Source organism: Rhinatrema bivittatum, chromosome 2, assembly GCF_901001135.1.
Source record: "Rhinatrema bivittatum chromosome 2, aRhiBiv1.1, whole genome shotgun sequence".
Taxonomy (NCBI): Eukaryota; Metazoa; Chordata; class Amphibia; order Gymnophiona; family Rhinatrematidae; genus Rhinatrema; species Rhinatrema bivittatum.
Window position 1 is genome coordinate 178,695,280 of NC_042616.1, and position 16,060 is coordinate 178,711,339.

Here is a 16,060-nt window from a genome sequence, read left to right on the forward strand (position 1 = left end):
ATTTTAAAAAGGCCCGGCCATGTGCGTAAATCTTGTGTCTTCGAAAAAGGGGCGGGGCCAGGTCAGAGGCTCCTGGCACAGCGGCCATTTGACACGGTGCCGGGGGATCGCGTGCCGGCAGGGTGCAGGCAGGCGCAACATTTAACGCTTTTTTATACTGGTATTCATCGTAAGATCATATCGGTTTACATGCAACTTGTAACAATAGCGAAGAAATTACATTGAATAGGGCGAAGGCAAACTTGATGGGGGGGGGGGGCAGAGGTTGGATTCAAACATTGTTGCAGTTAAAACATTGCAGTAATTTACAAATTGAACCAGGTTTACAATTGAGAGCAAATTTACAAGTTGAACTGTATATTGCAGTTATTAATTATAGGTAGGGGAGACAGCTATGGTTGTTGACAAATGGGAAGGAGGGGAGGCAGGGGTGGGGGAGATTTGGGGCGCGCAAGCCATGTTTTTAACTTTTTTTTAAGAAGAAAGGTCGGGGGGGCGGGAGTCTAGGTTAGGGCTAAGGGGCGGCTAAGTTAGGCAGAGGGGAAGGGAGATTAGATTAGGGGGTTGGGAAGTTCCCTCCCAGGCCTGGGTGGGAACTGGGGAAGGCCGCGGGCATCGGCGCGTGCAAGTTGCACTAATGTGTACCCCTTGCATGCGCCGACCCCCAATTTTATAACATGCGCGCATGCTATAAAATCATGCGTCCATGTGTGCATGCCGGGCAGTGCACGCATATGGACGCGCGCACGTGGGTCTGAAAATATACCTCTTAGAGAACAGCCACTGCTATTACTGGCATCAGTAGCATGGTATCTACTTAATGTTTGGGTACTAGCCAGGTATTTGTAGCCTGGATTGGCCACTGTTGGAAACAGAATGCTGGGCTTGATGGACTCTTGGTCTGACCTAGTATGGCAATTTCTTATGTTCTTAAGCTGCGAACTTCCCAATATATCACATTTAGTTTAGAACAAATTCTCTTTATTTACAACGTAAAACACCTAAAGAAAATCCAAGTATACTGGATCCATCTTTTGCTCCCAAATTACAGTAGTTTAATTACCATAATCTTTTATACAAGACAAGCCGTAAAGCCCGTTAAAACGGGCTACATCCCTCTGTCTCTCACCTCCCCCTCATTCTCTCTCCCCTCACTCTTCACCACCCCCCTCCCCACTCCTCTCCACCCTCCCTCTCCCTCACTCCCTCCCACTCAGTCCCCCCTCTCCCTCCCTCCCACTCACTCAGTCCCCCTCTCCCTCCCTCCCTCCCACTCACTCAGTCCCCCTCTCCCTCCCTTCACCCACCTCCATTTCCTCCCGGCGCCGTAAGCGCGACTTCCCGCAACCCTCACCCGGCTCCATTAACTCCTCCCGCTCCTGCCGGCAGATCTCGGGGGGGGGGGCGCGGGAGTGACACCCCCCCCCCCGAGATCTGCCGGCAGCTCTCGGGGGGGGGGGCGTGGGAGTGACACCCCCCCCGAGATCTGCCGGCAGATCTCGGTGGGGGGGGCGCGGGAGTGACACCCCCCCCCCCCCCTCGAGATCTGCCGGCAGATCTCGGTGGGGGGGGCGCGGGAGTGACACCCCCCCCCCCCCCCCGAGATCTGCCGGCAGATCTCGGTGGGGGGGGCGCGGGAGTGACACCCCCCCCCCCCCCCCCGAGATCTGCCGGCAGATCTGGGGAGGAGAAGCAGCGGCACGCCTGCGCGCGGCGCCGCTTGCTTCTCCTCCCGCTCCTGCGGCCCCACCGCCATTTTTTTTTTCTGATCGACATCCTTGCCCGCACATGCGCAGTAGAGCTGCGCTCTACTGCGCATTTGCGGGCCGTCGGTCACAGGCCATTTATAAGGTAGATAATTAGCAAAATATTTTCCAACCCTAAATCATTTTGACCATCGATATTTTTCCATAATTATTTCCACCACCTTGGGTCTTAAACTGCTATATGCACACACACACAAAAAGATGCAGACAAAACTTGGAAAGCCATTTTATTTTCAAACATGTTATTTTAATTTACAAAATACATCTATAGGAAAAAAAACATTTTAAACTACTGCAATTTCAATTAAGCTATTGATTTACATAATTACGAACTTGGCTAAAAGAAACATTTTGCATGTACAATGTGTATTAGCTGACTTCACTATAATACTTTAAATTAACAGATAAAGATATAATTGCTTTGCTTAACAAAAAGCCTATCTAAATATCTGTTTATACAACAAAACACAAATAGGCATACAGATGGTGATAATCTTTGCTTATTTTGTATGTAATTTTTCTGGTTCTTTTGCATCTTCTCCACATGCAGTAAGTTTCCTGTTACCATGCTTCAATTTTCCTTTAAAGCTATCAGGTCTCCATCTTGTAACCATGTTTCTCTAATTCCGCTCTATATGTACAAAAAAGAATGATATTTTTATCAATGAATGATGGAACAATGGTTTTCAAAACAAGGTACAAAACTAATTTCAGCCAACATTGCTTGGAACATTATGTAATGAATAAAAGAAAAAAATTAAACATCATAAGAGAAAAACATTTTTCAAAATGTATTTCGGGATAGCACTGTATTGCATTAAGCATACGAAGCTTTGTAGACAGGGAAAATAAAAACATGATTTATAAGCACTAGTGTAAAAGTACATGCAGGGCTGATGATTTTCAGGATTACTGGGCAAATCATGAAGACTCTACTGGGTTCTGAGCTTTCCAGCAGTATCCGCTTCTTTCTGTTGCCAGTAGATATGGCTGCAAAATGGTTTCACAGTACTGCTACAGCTGACAACAAAAGGATGTAAGCACTGCTGTTAACTTGAAGCACCTGTCAGACTCTGAGACTTGCTCAATAATAATCCCTGAAAATTATCAGTCTTTATTTGAGAGTTATGTTAGATTTTTAAGACAATCAAAGAGTGTAAGAGATGTTGGTTTTCCTATATAAACTATTATGTTTCCTTTACATGCTGCCTAGCTCTTGTTTTACCTAATGCAGATGATACCTCCTATCAACACTAATTCTCATGAAGCTGTCCCTCACCACAAGAAAATATAGTACATGAAGGAAAACATTCAAATTGGTTTTTATACTTCATTTTCATCAGAACAGTAACAAGATGCCTAATACCAAATATTAAGTGATAAGAGCAACTGTAAGAAGTCCAAATATATCACTTACAGTCCAATTAAAATCTCAATCAGTTGCATACAAAGATTTCCTATAGTGAGAAAAAGTGACTGGCCAAACTGATCACTCAGTTTGGCCTTTTCAAGCATGCAAAGGCTTCCAAAATATGTAACACTTTACACACATGCACGAAAAGCCAGAATCAGAAATTTTGGAAGGTTTTATCACCCCTACCGCACATGACTACTTTCTCAAAGACTGGGCTAGAAACAGTGAGTTAGACAGATTTACAATGACCCAAAATAAAGCAAGTTTGCCTACTGTAAGCCATATTCTCCATAGACAGCAGGATAAATTAGCCATGAAATATGAGTGATCTCATCTTGCGGCATCGAACAAACTTCTCTCTCACCTAGCAGAGTTTTTGCTCTTCTGAGTATGTGTGGAAGTTCCTGCATGGGCATTGCTTTGTGAACCCTCTCTGTTCATTTTAGAGCTAAATCTAGCTAGGTCACCAACTCTCCAGGGAGATGGGCAGGTATTTAGCATGGCTAATTCATCCTGTTGACTACAGAGATCATTTATGGTGAGATTCAAAGTTGCAACTTGGTCAGTAGTGCACACCTTTGCATCCCATTACTGTCTAGATAACTTCTAAAGGAGCAACAATAACCTCTGACAAGCAGTTTTGCATAGCCTGTTCACACAGTAGTCTAGTCTCCACAGTGGGATGTGGGATGCTTATTTATTAAATGTTCCACAGCTCTCAGCTTGGGACTCCCCACGTATCATGGCTAATTCAACCCTGCTTGTCAACCAAGAAAGCACCATGTGGTAAGAGTAACACGCGGAGTTATTTCTAAAAATTAATTTTTTAGCATTAAATATCAAAATATGGTCAAACATTAAGCTTTGCTTGAAAAGTCTAGCACCAAAAGATATGCTAAATAATTTTAAACACAGTACCAGACTTTAATTTCAATTTTATATATTCAGATTGAGATTTCCTATCATATGCACAGGATCTAGGCCTGAACTGTGTTCCTCAGTTATAATCATTTATCCCATGCAGTTCATGTGTGTTTTTATCATGCAAATACTTCCCCACTACTTATTCATCTTCTCAGTTCATTCTTATATCATTCATGTATTGTACAAATAAAGTAGAAAATACTTCTCCGAGTCACATGATTCCATGTATATTTTTTTTGCATCTGGGTTTCCATACTTGTTATTTTTGCTCATAATTGCTACAACATATTCATTCTAAAAGGTATCAAGCACACAATGAGAAGTTTTAAATACCACCACAAAACAACAGTTTGGTCCTGCTGTCATGTTACTTAGCTATCCTCCAATCAGACTAGTTTTCTTCCCTTGTTGACCTGCCATATACTGAGGCTATGCCTTCCATAACATTTCACTGGATATGTTGGGTCACTGAATGAAAATATAGATCTTTGCAGGGTTTTCCCTCTGTGATGTCAATTTCTCATATACAGACTAACAGGGAGAATATTTTCTCCACCTCTGTATTTATTAATAAATCCACACAGGTGGATTTTTAACTAACTCTTAATCCAAGGCCTGGTCGCCTTGATTTCAATTATTCAGGATTTAAATCAAGGTGTTCCAATCCAATTCAGTATTGAGGTAATTGTGGCCATTTGGAGCAGTAAAATCTGCTGCTGCTCAATCTGATTTAGTTAACATACATGGTTCCCTACCTTACTCATCTAAAATTACTTGGTCTAAAATTAACCATCTAAGATCTCTGAACATACGATGTAAAAAAGTTACAATATACATCCTCTGGGGCTTCCACTCTCCGTGCATACACAGCTCCAATGTTCAATTAATCATATTTCGACAATCTTTTTTCTCACTGCTCCTAATGATTAATCTGTTGGTTGGGACAGATTGAATAAAAAGGCAGCAAGACTAATGTAAGTGTCTAATGACGGTGTTTCTTTAAAAACTGTCATTGTGTGCAAGATACAATTTAGAATGAAGTATGCTGTGGCAACTATGCGTGAAAAAATAAATATGGAACCCCTGATGCAGAAATCGAAACAAACTGTGTCAGGCAATTCTTATTTAAGAAGAGACCTGCAATTGTGGGATGGTTTCCTACAATAGATAAATGAAATGAATGAACTAAGATGATGAAATGGTAGTGGAAAGTATTTAATTTGCACAATAAACACAAAAATGAACTGCATGGGACAACTTATTATAACTGATGAACTCTGTGCATACTGAGATCTTGTGTATATGATGGTTCCAATTGTAGATCATCTCAATCAGAACATTAAACTGAAACAAGGTCTGGGTACTGTTTACAACAAATTTTACTTCATGGCATTTCCAGTACAAGTATGTAAAAGTCAAGATTTTTACTATTTTGTGAATCCAGATTTCCTGAACCCTCAGCAAAGACACACATTCAAAGCAAATTTAAACACAATGTATATTCAAATCAGAAAACATCTTCCTGTTCTTATTACACCTAGTCCTATTGTGAAACGACTATTAGGAAAGATTTGTCTTTTTGCAGAGGATGTCTAAATTTGCAACACAGCAGACACCCAGGAAGGGATGGAAAACATGACAAAATCTCTAGAGATGCTTGAAGAATGGTCTAAGTAGAGACAGTTGTCCGAAAAGGAAATAATATTGGAAAATATTTCACAGAATACCACTCCCAAAGATTTTTGTCAACAACCTTTTTGTTAAATCTATGACCGCATCATCAAGCCTGACAGCGTGCTCCCTGTATATTCAAAGTGGGGGCCGCCCGGACTCCTAATCATCTGCGGCATTCATTTTCTATTTTTGCTGTTTTTTGACATTTCTTATATTATTTTTACTTTTTTATCTAGTAATTCTGAAAACAATTTTCTTATATATCCTTGTATATGTATGTAAGAATTGTCATCCCTTTTGTGAGTCTCAGAACAGCTCGACAAACGGCCAAAGTTTCGCAGAACAAGCTGCTTCGTCAGGAGCTGCAGTTCATAACCAACTTTTGAATAAGACAGCGATACTCTTCCATATATTTATATTCAACTTTTCTCTGTCAAGTGAATTCCTATATGAGAACAATTAATATGATGTAAAATCTCTTATATATGCATATTTCTGTTACTTATCTGTGGTCGGCAAACAGTCAAACCTTCAAACTGGACGAACATCGTCTTGAAACTTATTTCAGTAAAGGAACAGAGACCACTGTAGCATCAGACGTCGGCTTATAAACAAACCCCGTCCAATCCCAGCAATACACATCATTACTCGTTGTGATGTAAGCATCAAGTTTTCTTCACAAAATTACATTTAATTCCTGTTTAATTGTTCTCATATAGGAATTCACTTGACAGAGAAAAGTTGAATATACATATATGGAAGAGTATCGCTGTCTTATTCAAAAGTTGGTTATGAACTGCAGCTCCTGACGAAGCAGCTTGTTCTGCGAAACTTCGGCCGTTTGTCGAGCTGTTCTGAGACTCACAAAAGGGATGACAATTCTTACATACATATACAAGGATATATAAGAAAATTGTTTTCAGAATTACTAGATAAAAAAGTAAAAATAATATAAGAAATGTAAAAAAAACCCAGCAAAAATAGAAAATGAATGCCGCAGATGATTAGAAGTCCGGGCGGCCCCCACTTTGAATATACAGGGAGCACGCTGTCAGGCTTGATGATGCGGTCATAGATTTAACAAAAAGGTTGTTGACAAAAATCTTTGGGAGCGGTATTCTGTGAAATATTTTCCAATATTATTTCCTTTTCGGACAATTATTTATAAGAGTGGAAATTAGGATAGTTCTTTTTTTGGTTTGCTAAGTAGAGACAGGCCATTCCATGCTCAAGTTCCACCAACAGGTCTGTTTTTTTGGGTTTTTTTTTAGAACTTTCACAATGAATACGCATGAGATAGATTTGCATAAATTCAAAGCAGTGTATGCTTCTCATGCATAATTCATTGTGGATGTCCTAAAAACCACATTCGTTGGTGGCACTCCAGGACTGGAGTTGCCTACGAGTCTGGCAGCTAAGATTTAATGCTACAAAATGCAAGGTTATGCATTTAGGTTTCAAAAACCCAAGGGAGAGATACAGTATAGTGCAGGGCTTCCCAAACCTTTAGCCAATGTGACCCCATTTTAGCACTTGAAAATTCAATGATCCCCATGACCCCAGAGGAAACCAAATTAACAGGGGTGTGGTTTACCTCCAACAATCACTCCATTCTCACATTCCCTGCACTCCAACTGATCCCCCCTCTCAATCTCCATGCTTTCCAGTTGATCCTTTATCTCACTCTCCATCACCTTCCAAAGGACCTCCACGCAACCTCTATCCCTCCAATTGTTCCCCTCTAACATATCCCAGCTCCATTCACCTTCCCAGACTCTCTCTCACCCCCTTCCAACCCTTTTTGCATTCTCTCAGCTGAACCTCTCTCACCTCCAAGTCATTTTTATAACCTCCAATTGATCCGCTGTCATCCCTCCTTCACCCCATGCCTCATCCCCTCTTTCACCTCTCAACCTCCCCTCCAACTCTTCTCTCACATACCCCCCAACTGATATCCTCACTGCCATCTTTCTTGCATCCCCCAGGTTCTTCTGTCATTCCCCCACAGCCAATCCCTCTCCCACTGATCCAACTCTTAAATTCTTCCTACATCTGATCTCTCACTTCAAAAAGTCCCTCCTCCAAACATCCCCAAGCCAGGGTCAGCAGAAATATTTTCCTTGCGGCCCTAGGCCAAAGTTAGATGTCAACTGGTGGGAAGAGAGGGCAGGCTGATGATAGGGGCACCATTTTTTACTTGGGTAGGTTCAGTGGTGGGTGAGAATAGAGGAGCCATGGTAATCTCCACAGGTCTGTACACATTCAGCCCACCCTTCCCCTCATGGCTGGTCCACAGTCCAATGGTGATCTGCAAATGGCAACAGCATTAGTAATGAAAGTCCGCACAAGATCTGCGATCCAGTGCAAGCTCACAGGCCCTGCAATAGCCCCAATCCCTCCTTGTGCAGTAGGGGTGTGCATTCGTTTTCGCCGTATTGGCGATCCGCAACGTATATTGCACTATTCGTAGTATTTGTGGGGAAGCGAAACGTATCGCGATTCCCCACGAATACACGAATCTCCCCCCGAATTATACGGCCACCTAAATAAAAATTTAAACAAACCCCCCACCATCCTGAACCCCCCCCAAGACTTACCAAAACTCCCTGGTGGTCCAGCGGGGAGTCCGGGAACCATCCCCTCGGTGCCAGTTTCATCATGGTGCCGATAGCCTTTGTCACAGGGGCTACCGGTGCCATTGGTCAGCCCCTGTCACGTGGCCATCGGCACCATCTTGTGCTCCTACCATGTGACAGGGGCTGACCAATGGCACCGGTAGCCCCTGTGACATAGTATGGGCAAAGGCTATCGGCGCCATTTTGAGTACTGGCATCGGACGGCCGGAGTGCAGGAGGTCGCTCCGGGACCCCCGTTGGACCCCCAGGGACTTTTGGCCAGCTTGGGGGGGGGGCCTCCTGACCCCCACAAGACTTGCCAAAAGTCCAGCGGGGGTCCGGGAGCGACCTCCTGCACGCCGACCGTCCGATGCCAGTACTCAAAATGGCGCCTATCGCCTTTGCCCTCACTATGTCACAGGTACTGACGGTTGGCCCCTGTGACATAGTGAGGGCAAAGGCGATTGGCGCCATTTTGAATACTGGCAGCAGATCGCCTTTGCCCTCACTATGTCACAGAGGCCGAGCGTCGGTACCTGTGACATAGTGAGGGCAAAGGCGATCGGCACCATTTTGAGTACTGGCATCGGACGGCCGGCGTGCAGAAGGTCGCTCCCGGACCCCCGCTGGACTTTTGGCAAGTCTTGTGGGGGTCAGGAGGCCCCCCCAAGCTGGCCAAAAGTCCCTGGGGGTCTCGGCACGACCTCCTGCACTCCGGCCGAATGATGCCAGTACTCAAAATTGTCACCAATAGCCTTTGCCCATACTATGTCACAGGGGCTACCGGTGCCATTGGTCAGCCCCTGTCACATGGTAGGAGCACAAGATGGCGCCGATGGCCATGTGACAGGGGCTGACCAATGGCACCGGTAGCCCCTGTGACAAAGGCTATCAGCGCCATGATGAAACCGGCACCGAGGGTGTGAGTGCAGGGGATAGCTCCCGGACCCCCCGCTGGACCACCAGGGAGTTTTGGTAAGTCTTTGGAGGGTCAGGAGGGTGGGGGGTTGTAGTTAATTCAAATTTTAGCTGGCACACAAATAGAAATCGCCGTATTAACGCATCGGGGCGCCATACGGCCGAATGCAACATATCTGCTCCCCGACGAATCCGAATCACGAATGCAACGTATGGCGTCCCTCTGCACATCCCTATTGTGCAGGGCTTTCTGTTACCACAGAAACTCATGCGAGGGTGGGGCTACTGCAGGACCTGTGCATGCACGCTGGCTCACCAACCTCATGGTGACTTCTATTACTACTGCTGCTGGTAGTATCTGAGGAGCACTACCTTTTGAGGTACTTGTGACAACCCAGTCTTGGAAGCCCTGGGATAGGTGACATTTTTCTATGAATGAAACAAGAGTTGGATCGGGGGGGGGGGGGGGGCACTCTTAACTGATGATGATCTCAAGGAGGCCACAGATGGATAAAATGACAGCAAAAGCCAGAAGGATGCTTGGGTGCTTAGGGAAAGGAAAGATAAGCAAGAAACAAAAGGAGGCAATATTGCCCCAGAGACTGCAGATTCAAAAGGCTATAGACCAGATGGGGTCTGGTCAGAGGGTGGCTCCTAAAACAGTCACAATGTATGGCATATGGAGACAGAGTTACAGATATAAACATATACTCTAAAGCAAGGGTGTCCAACTTTCATATATCAAGAGCAACAAAACCAGAATTCACAGAGATAGAGAGTTGCCTTGCCCCCCACACCCCACCCCATACAAAGAAAAGACTAACCCTCTCTCTCACAGACACAACGACACACACATACACATTTTGCTTTTGTGCTGCTGCTCATGTGCTCACTCCTTGAGAACCCCTCCCATGTACTGCCAGATTAACTAAAGTTCTGGCTTGCTACGGCATCCCCCTTCCTTTCCAATTCCCACCCAATTCTTGGAACCTACACTCTCCAGGAGACTCACTGGTGCCACAGCTAGTGTATAAAGGTCACGAGATGCCGGTTGACCATGCCTGTTCTAGCAGAATACCTCCCCACATGCAGAATCAGACCATCACCAACAGAAGAAATAGAAACCTTTAGACAGAAACTAAACCGGAGACTTCAACAAGCCTGAATGTATTATGCAGTGCAACAATAGAAAAGGAATTATCACCATTCATCATAAAATATAATAAAATCAAGAAATATAAATCATTCACAATAGTAAAACCAAAAATCAAATCGGAAGCCGATCCAGTTGGCTGTGATACAGTAAAGACAATGAGAATCGGACGATCAGAAGAAGCCCTTTATTTCAATGCCCGACTCTGGCTGAGTTTCGCTCATAGAGCTGCCTCAGGGGCAATTCAATTAGCAGGATGAATGGCAGAGCGGTCTGCAGGTACTAATGATATTGTGACATTGTGACAGTGTGACAGCAGCCCTGCAGGCATATTTTAAGTCCTGCTAATTGAATTGCCCCCTGAGGCAGCTCTATGAGCGAAACTCGGCCAGAGTCGGGCATTGAAATAAAGGGCTTCGTCTGATCGTCCGATTCTCATTGTCTTTACAATAGTAAAACCATACTAATATAAAGAATAAATATTTCAAAACAGCTATTGAATACAGCATCCAATAATTAAACTCATAAATTTGTTTTATTATTTCTTCAAACATCAATAAAAATTTCAAAACAGAAACATAAACCACCACCCAAAAATAAATACTAAAATCTCCTGCTTTCCATATCTGGAATGTTTTGATTTCCAGTCATTCTGAGGTTATTGTGGATTGGGGGAGAAGGGTCACATAAACTTTATCCTCTCACACACATGGTTATCCTCTCAAACATTCTCTCCCATATACTCCCCCTCTCTCACACACAGGCTCTTGCTCCCTCATTCCTCTTCATATACTCTCACATACACTGAACACTCTCTCACAGACACACAGAGGTAGTTTCTCACACACATGTACAGAAAAGCACTCTCTCACACATGCACTCTTCTCAGGGCCTTATCTTTGGATGTCGCAATATGGGCTCCGTGATGGCCCCATTTTCAGCCATCAGGGGATGGACTCCATGGCAGCCTACTGAGTTTCTTCTTTGGCTACTGCAGGATGGGCTCTGCAGCTGCCCAGCAGACCTTGCCTTTGGCCACCACAGAATGGCTTCTGCTGGCAGCCATTGTTTGGGGAGGGGTAGGCAGAAATGAAGGCAGACAGCCCCTGCAAGCTGTGATCTTCCACCCTTTATCGGTAGCCAATTCTAGACAGAAGTTGTAAACTTACAACTTCTGTCTAGAATTGTAAACTTCTACAATTTATATCCCATCATATGATGGTGCCAAGCCACAATTGTGGGCTTGGCTAAGGGGTCAATTCATAGTGCAAGTATTGTGCTGCATACTAGCAGGATAATGATCTTTCCAAATCGGTCCTGTGCCTTAGTACATCTGTACAATTGTAAATTGTAGAAGTTGTAAACTTACAACTTCTGCCCAAAAGCTGGCTGCTGAGAAGGGGAGAGAATTGCAATGTACAGTAAGCAGAGGAGACAGTGGATTTCCCTCATGAGCTGCAGTTTGTGCTCCAAAGAGCCACATGTGGCTTGCGAGACGCTGGTTGGCCACTCCTATGCAGGAGCAAAGACAGGATAAGGGAGATATGAGAGAGATTTAAATAATTCCAAGGTACTGATGCACAGGAGACAGACCTCTTTCAAGGAAAAGAAGGCTCTGGAGCAAGGGTTCATGGGAAAAGGAGTGAAAGGGAGAAATTCAGGAGTAATCTCACAAAATATTTCTTTACAGAAAAGATGGTGGATGGATGAAACAGCCTCCCAATGAAGGCAGTGGAAACAAGGACAATATCTGAATTCAAGAAAGCATGGGACAAGTACAGGGGATCTCTGAAGGAGTAACAGGGACTGTGACACTGAACATGATGGCCTAAGAACATAAGGCTTGCCATACTGGGTCAGACCAAAGATCTGAGTTCAGTATCCTGTTTCCAACAGTGGCCAATCCAGATCATAAGTACCTGGCAGGATCCCAAGAGAAAAATAGATTCTATACTGCTTATCCTAAGAATAAGCAGTGGATTTCTGCAATACTACCTTAATGGTTAATCGACTTTTCCTCCAGGAATTTGTCCAACCTTTTTTAAATGCAGCTACACTAATAGATTTCATCTCATCCTCTGGCAACGAATTCCAGAGCTTAAATATGCGTTGAGTAAAAAAATATTTTGTCTTATTAGTTTTTGTTTTTTTTTGCAAAATCATCTTTATTGCAAAGATGTGCAGTTTCAAAAGTACAAAAAGGCATATCAAAATGAGGCCAACAACCGACCAACCAAAACAACAGATGTTGTGCAAATCTTTATTTTAACACCCTCTTCCACCCCTATAGCCCACACATATCACCCCTTTCCAACCCAAACTCTCAACCAAACAGTCATACCATTTGTTTCACAGTCATTCCTATCCATACATACATTCACACCTACAGTCTAACACTACCACCCCCCCCCCCCTGAACCCAGAAGGCCCAGGTCCCCCATTCAAAAATACTATCAAAGACTAATAAAAATGCGCAATATAGTCCCTCTCAAGACTTGGTCATAGGCAAAGCAGCCTGCTACACTCAGCATACTTATCCACTGGCGTTGATGATCTTATATAAGCCATTTGCTCCAGCAGCATCATATCCCATCATATGATGGTGCCAAGCCACAATTGTGGGCATGGCTAAGGGGTCAATCCATAGTGCAAGTATTGTGCTGCATACTAGCTGGATAATGATCTTTCCAAATCGGTCCTGTGCCTTAGTACATCTGTCCGACAGCACTCGTATCCCAGCCAGTAAGATTGTTATCGACAGTTTGAGTGGTATCTTAATACATTGAGCGATACAGCCCAACACCTGAGTCCAAAAATACTCCACAGTCGGACAAAAAAGTAGCCGGTGAGTCATTGTGCCATCTTCCTTGGAACACAATGCAGAGGGGAGAAGAAAGGCGGCCCATCTGGAACCGGCACATGTCGTCAAAGACTGCATGGTGTAGGATCTGGAAATAAAGATCCAGTAGACCACTATCTGCCAGTTGTTTATGAAGGAAAGTGAAACACGATGTTATGAATGTAGCAGGTATGTCCGTTGTGCTCAATTGCGTCCAGTAAGAGGCCAAAGATTCGAGATGTGGTGCCGGCAATGTGGTTTTAATCAGGCCAATCAGCAGTTGTTTTAATAATTTTTATGAGTTTTTAATTGTTGGATATTATTCTGTTCAGCAGCTGTTTTATAACATTTTTAGTATAGCTTTACAATTATTTCTGTGAATACGCAGTTTCAAATAAGATCCTAGTGAAAGCCGCTTCCCGCAAGAAGTCTTTGGGACGCCAGTGGAAGGTTTGCAAATAATGGCGCATTTGAAGATATGCAAAAAAAAACTTAGGTTGTAGCTGATAGTTAATGACCATAGTCTCATATTCCAACATTCGAGGCACGTCCTCCTCAAAATAATGAAAGACATACATTAACCCACGTTGCGCCCAGGTCTTGAACACCCCACTTGTACTCATCCCAGGCTGGAAATCATAATTACCCACTAATGGGGTTAAAAGCAAAAAGGGGCTTTGCAGCCGATAATGACTGCGCAGCCACCGCCAGGCCTTTCGGCATGGAGAAAGGAAACTCTTGGGAGTGTCCAGCATTTGCACTGTACCCGCCAGTGCCTGTACAAGATATAAGGGAGCCCAGGGGAAGGTCATACGCTTCAACAGCCCTTCTTCGCAGTATTTATAGGCATCAATTATCCATTCCTCAATAAAACGTAGTTGGCAGGCCAAGTTATAGATTCGGAAATATGGCATTCCCAGTCCTCCCTGTGCTTTAGGACAGTGCTTCTCAACCGGTGTGTCGCGACACACCAGTGTGTCTACTAACTCCGGCAGGTGTATCGCGTCTCCCGGTGTCCCACTGCCCCGGTGTACTTTCCTTCTCCCTTTTTCCAGCCCCCGTGGGCCAATTGGAAGCCTCCTTTCTTCCTACCCCCACTGCCCCATGGGAAGCTCCTTCATTCTGCCTGCCCCTGCACAGGCCAATCGGAAGCCTCCTCCCTTCTACCTGCCAGTGGGAGTAGGAAGAAGGGAGGAAGCCTTTTATTGGCCGGTGAGGCAGGCATCGCATAGCCTGGGGAAGGGGTGAGAGGAACGGCAGTGTCGAATCCCGACGAAGCAAGGCCGCTACGGGAGCCCATCCCTGTAGCAGTGATGAGGAAAACCCGACCCCGACGAAGCAAGGTCACTAGGGGGGGCCCATTCCCGTAGCGGCAAAGAGGAAACTGGACCCCGACCGAGGCCACCATGGGAGCCCAACCCAGTGGCACCGAAAAAAGAAGGCCCGCCGGAGTAAAGCCGTGGTGGAACTGGAGCCCATCCCTGCAAGGAAGGAAGAAGTGTTTTTGGTGAGAGTTTGTGTTTGTGGGTGTGAATGGGTGCCTAAGTGAGAGCTTGTGTTTGTGGGTGTGAATGGGTGCCTAAGTGAGAGCTTGTGTTTATGGGTGTGAATGGATGCATGGTTGAGAGCTTGTGCCTGAGGGTGTGAATAGGTGCCTGGGTAAGAGCTTGTGTCTGAGGGTGTGAATGGGTGCCTAATTGAGAGCTTGTGTCTGTGGGTGTGAATGGATGCATGGTTGAGAGCTTGTGTCTGAGGGTGTGAATGGGTGCCTAAGTGAGAGTCTGTGTCTGTGAATGGGTGCCTAAGTGAGAGTCTGTGTCTGTGGGTGTGAATGGATGCATGGTGAGAGCTTGTGACTGTGGGTGTGAATGGATGGGAGCTTATGTCTGTGGGTGTGAATGGGTGAGAGCTTGTGTGTTTGTGGGTATGAATGGGTAAAAGCTTGTGTGTGTGGGTATGAATGGAAGCCTGGATGAGAGCTGGTGTGAATGGGTGCTTGGGTGAGAGCTTGTGTGTGGATGTGAATGGAAGCCTGGATGAGAGCTGGTGTGAATGGGTGTGAGAGCATTTGTGTGTTAATTGAGAGCTTGTATATAAGAGAGCATGAGTGTTATTGAGAGAGAGAGACTGGTCAGGAAGATGACTGGTATGAAAGAGACTGAGACTGGTTGTGGTGTCTAATTGGGGGTATGTGTGTATGAGTGACTGGTTGTGGGCACTAAGGAAGAAGACTGAGGACAGAGCTTCAGCAGCCCTTGCTGCTTCTGGTGAGTGCTTTTGGCCTGGAAGGGAAAGGAGTAGGAGAGTTGCTGGAGAGGGTAAGTAAAGGTGGCTTTTTAAATTTATTTTTCTTGATTGACTGCCATTTTAATTATTGGGTATTATGTGATGTCTGCTGTTTTGAAATATTTTATTGATATTTGGACATGTTTTAATAATTTTTATGAGTTTTTAATTGTTGGATATTATTCTGTTCAGCAGCTGTTTTGTAACATTTTTAGTATAGCTTTACAATTATTTCTGTGTGGGGCTCTATAGCAGCTTGGCTTATTCTGTTTTCCCAATAGGAAATGTATTGGTGTTTAAGGCCTGGCTTAATAGTTGTATTTCTTAGATAGGGTTGTTACTGTTTGAGTGTGTTCCATAATACAGGTGTAACTTTGTGCGGGTTAATTTGTGTGCATTATTGCAAATCCTGAGAGTCTGTTAAGTGCTATATTTCTTTTTCCATTTCTCCAGTTTCGCACTGCATGCAGA

General features: G+C 44.4%; 1 long non-coding RNA gene across 1 annotated transcript in view; it reads right to left on the bottom strand.

Annotated features, from left to right (window-relative positions):
• Positions 1–1,976: 1,976 nt before the first annotated feature.
• The window catches only part of LOC115084279, a 169,414-nt gene continuing 155,330 nt past the window's right edge, over positions 1,977–16,060 (bottom strand). The window contains exon 3 of the long non-coding RNA XR_003854513.1: positions 1,977–2,397. This is a non-coding gene — a long non-coding RNA (uncharacterized LOC115084279). The remainder of the gene's footprint in view (positions 2,398–16,060) is intronic.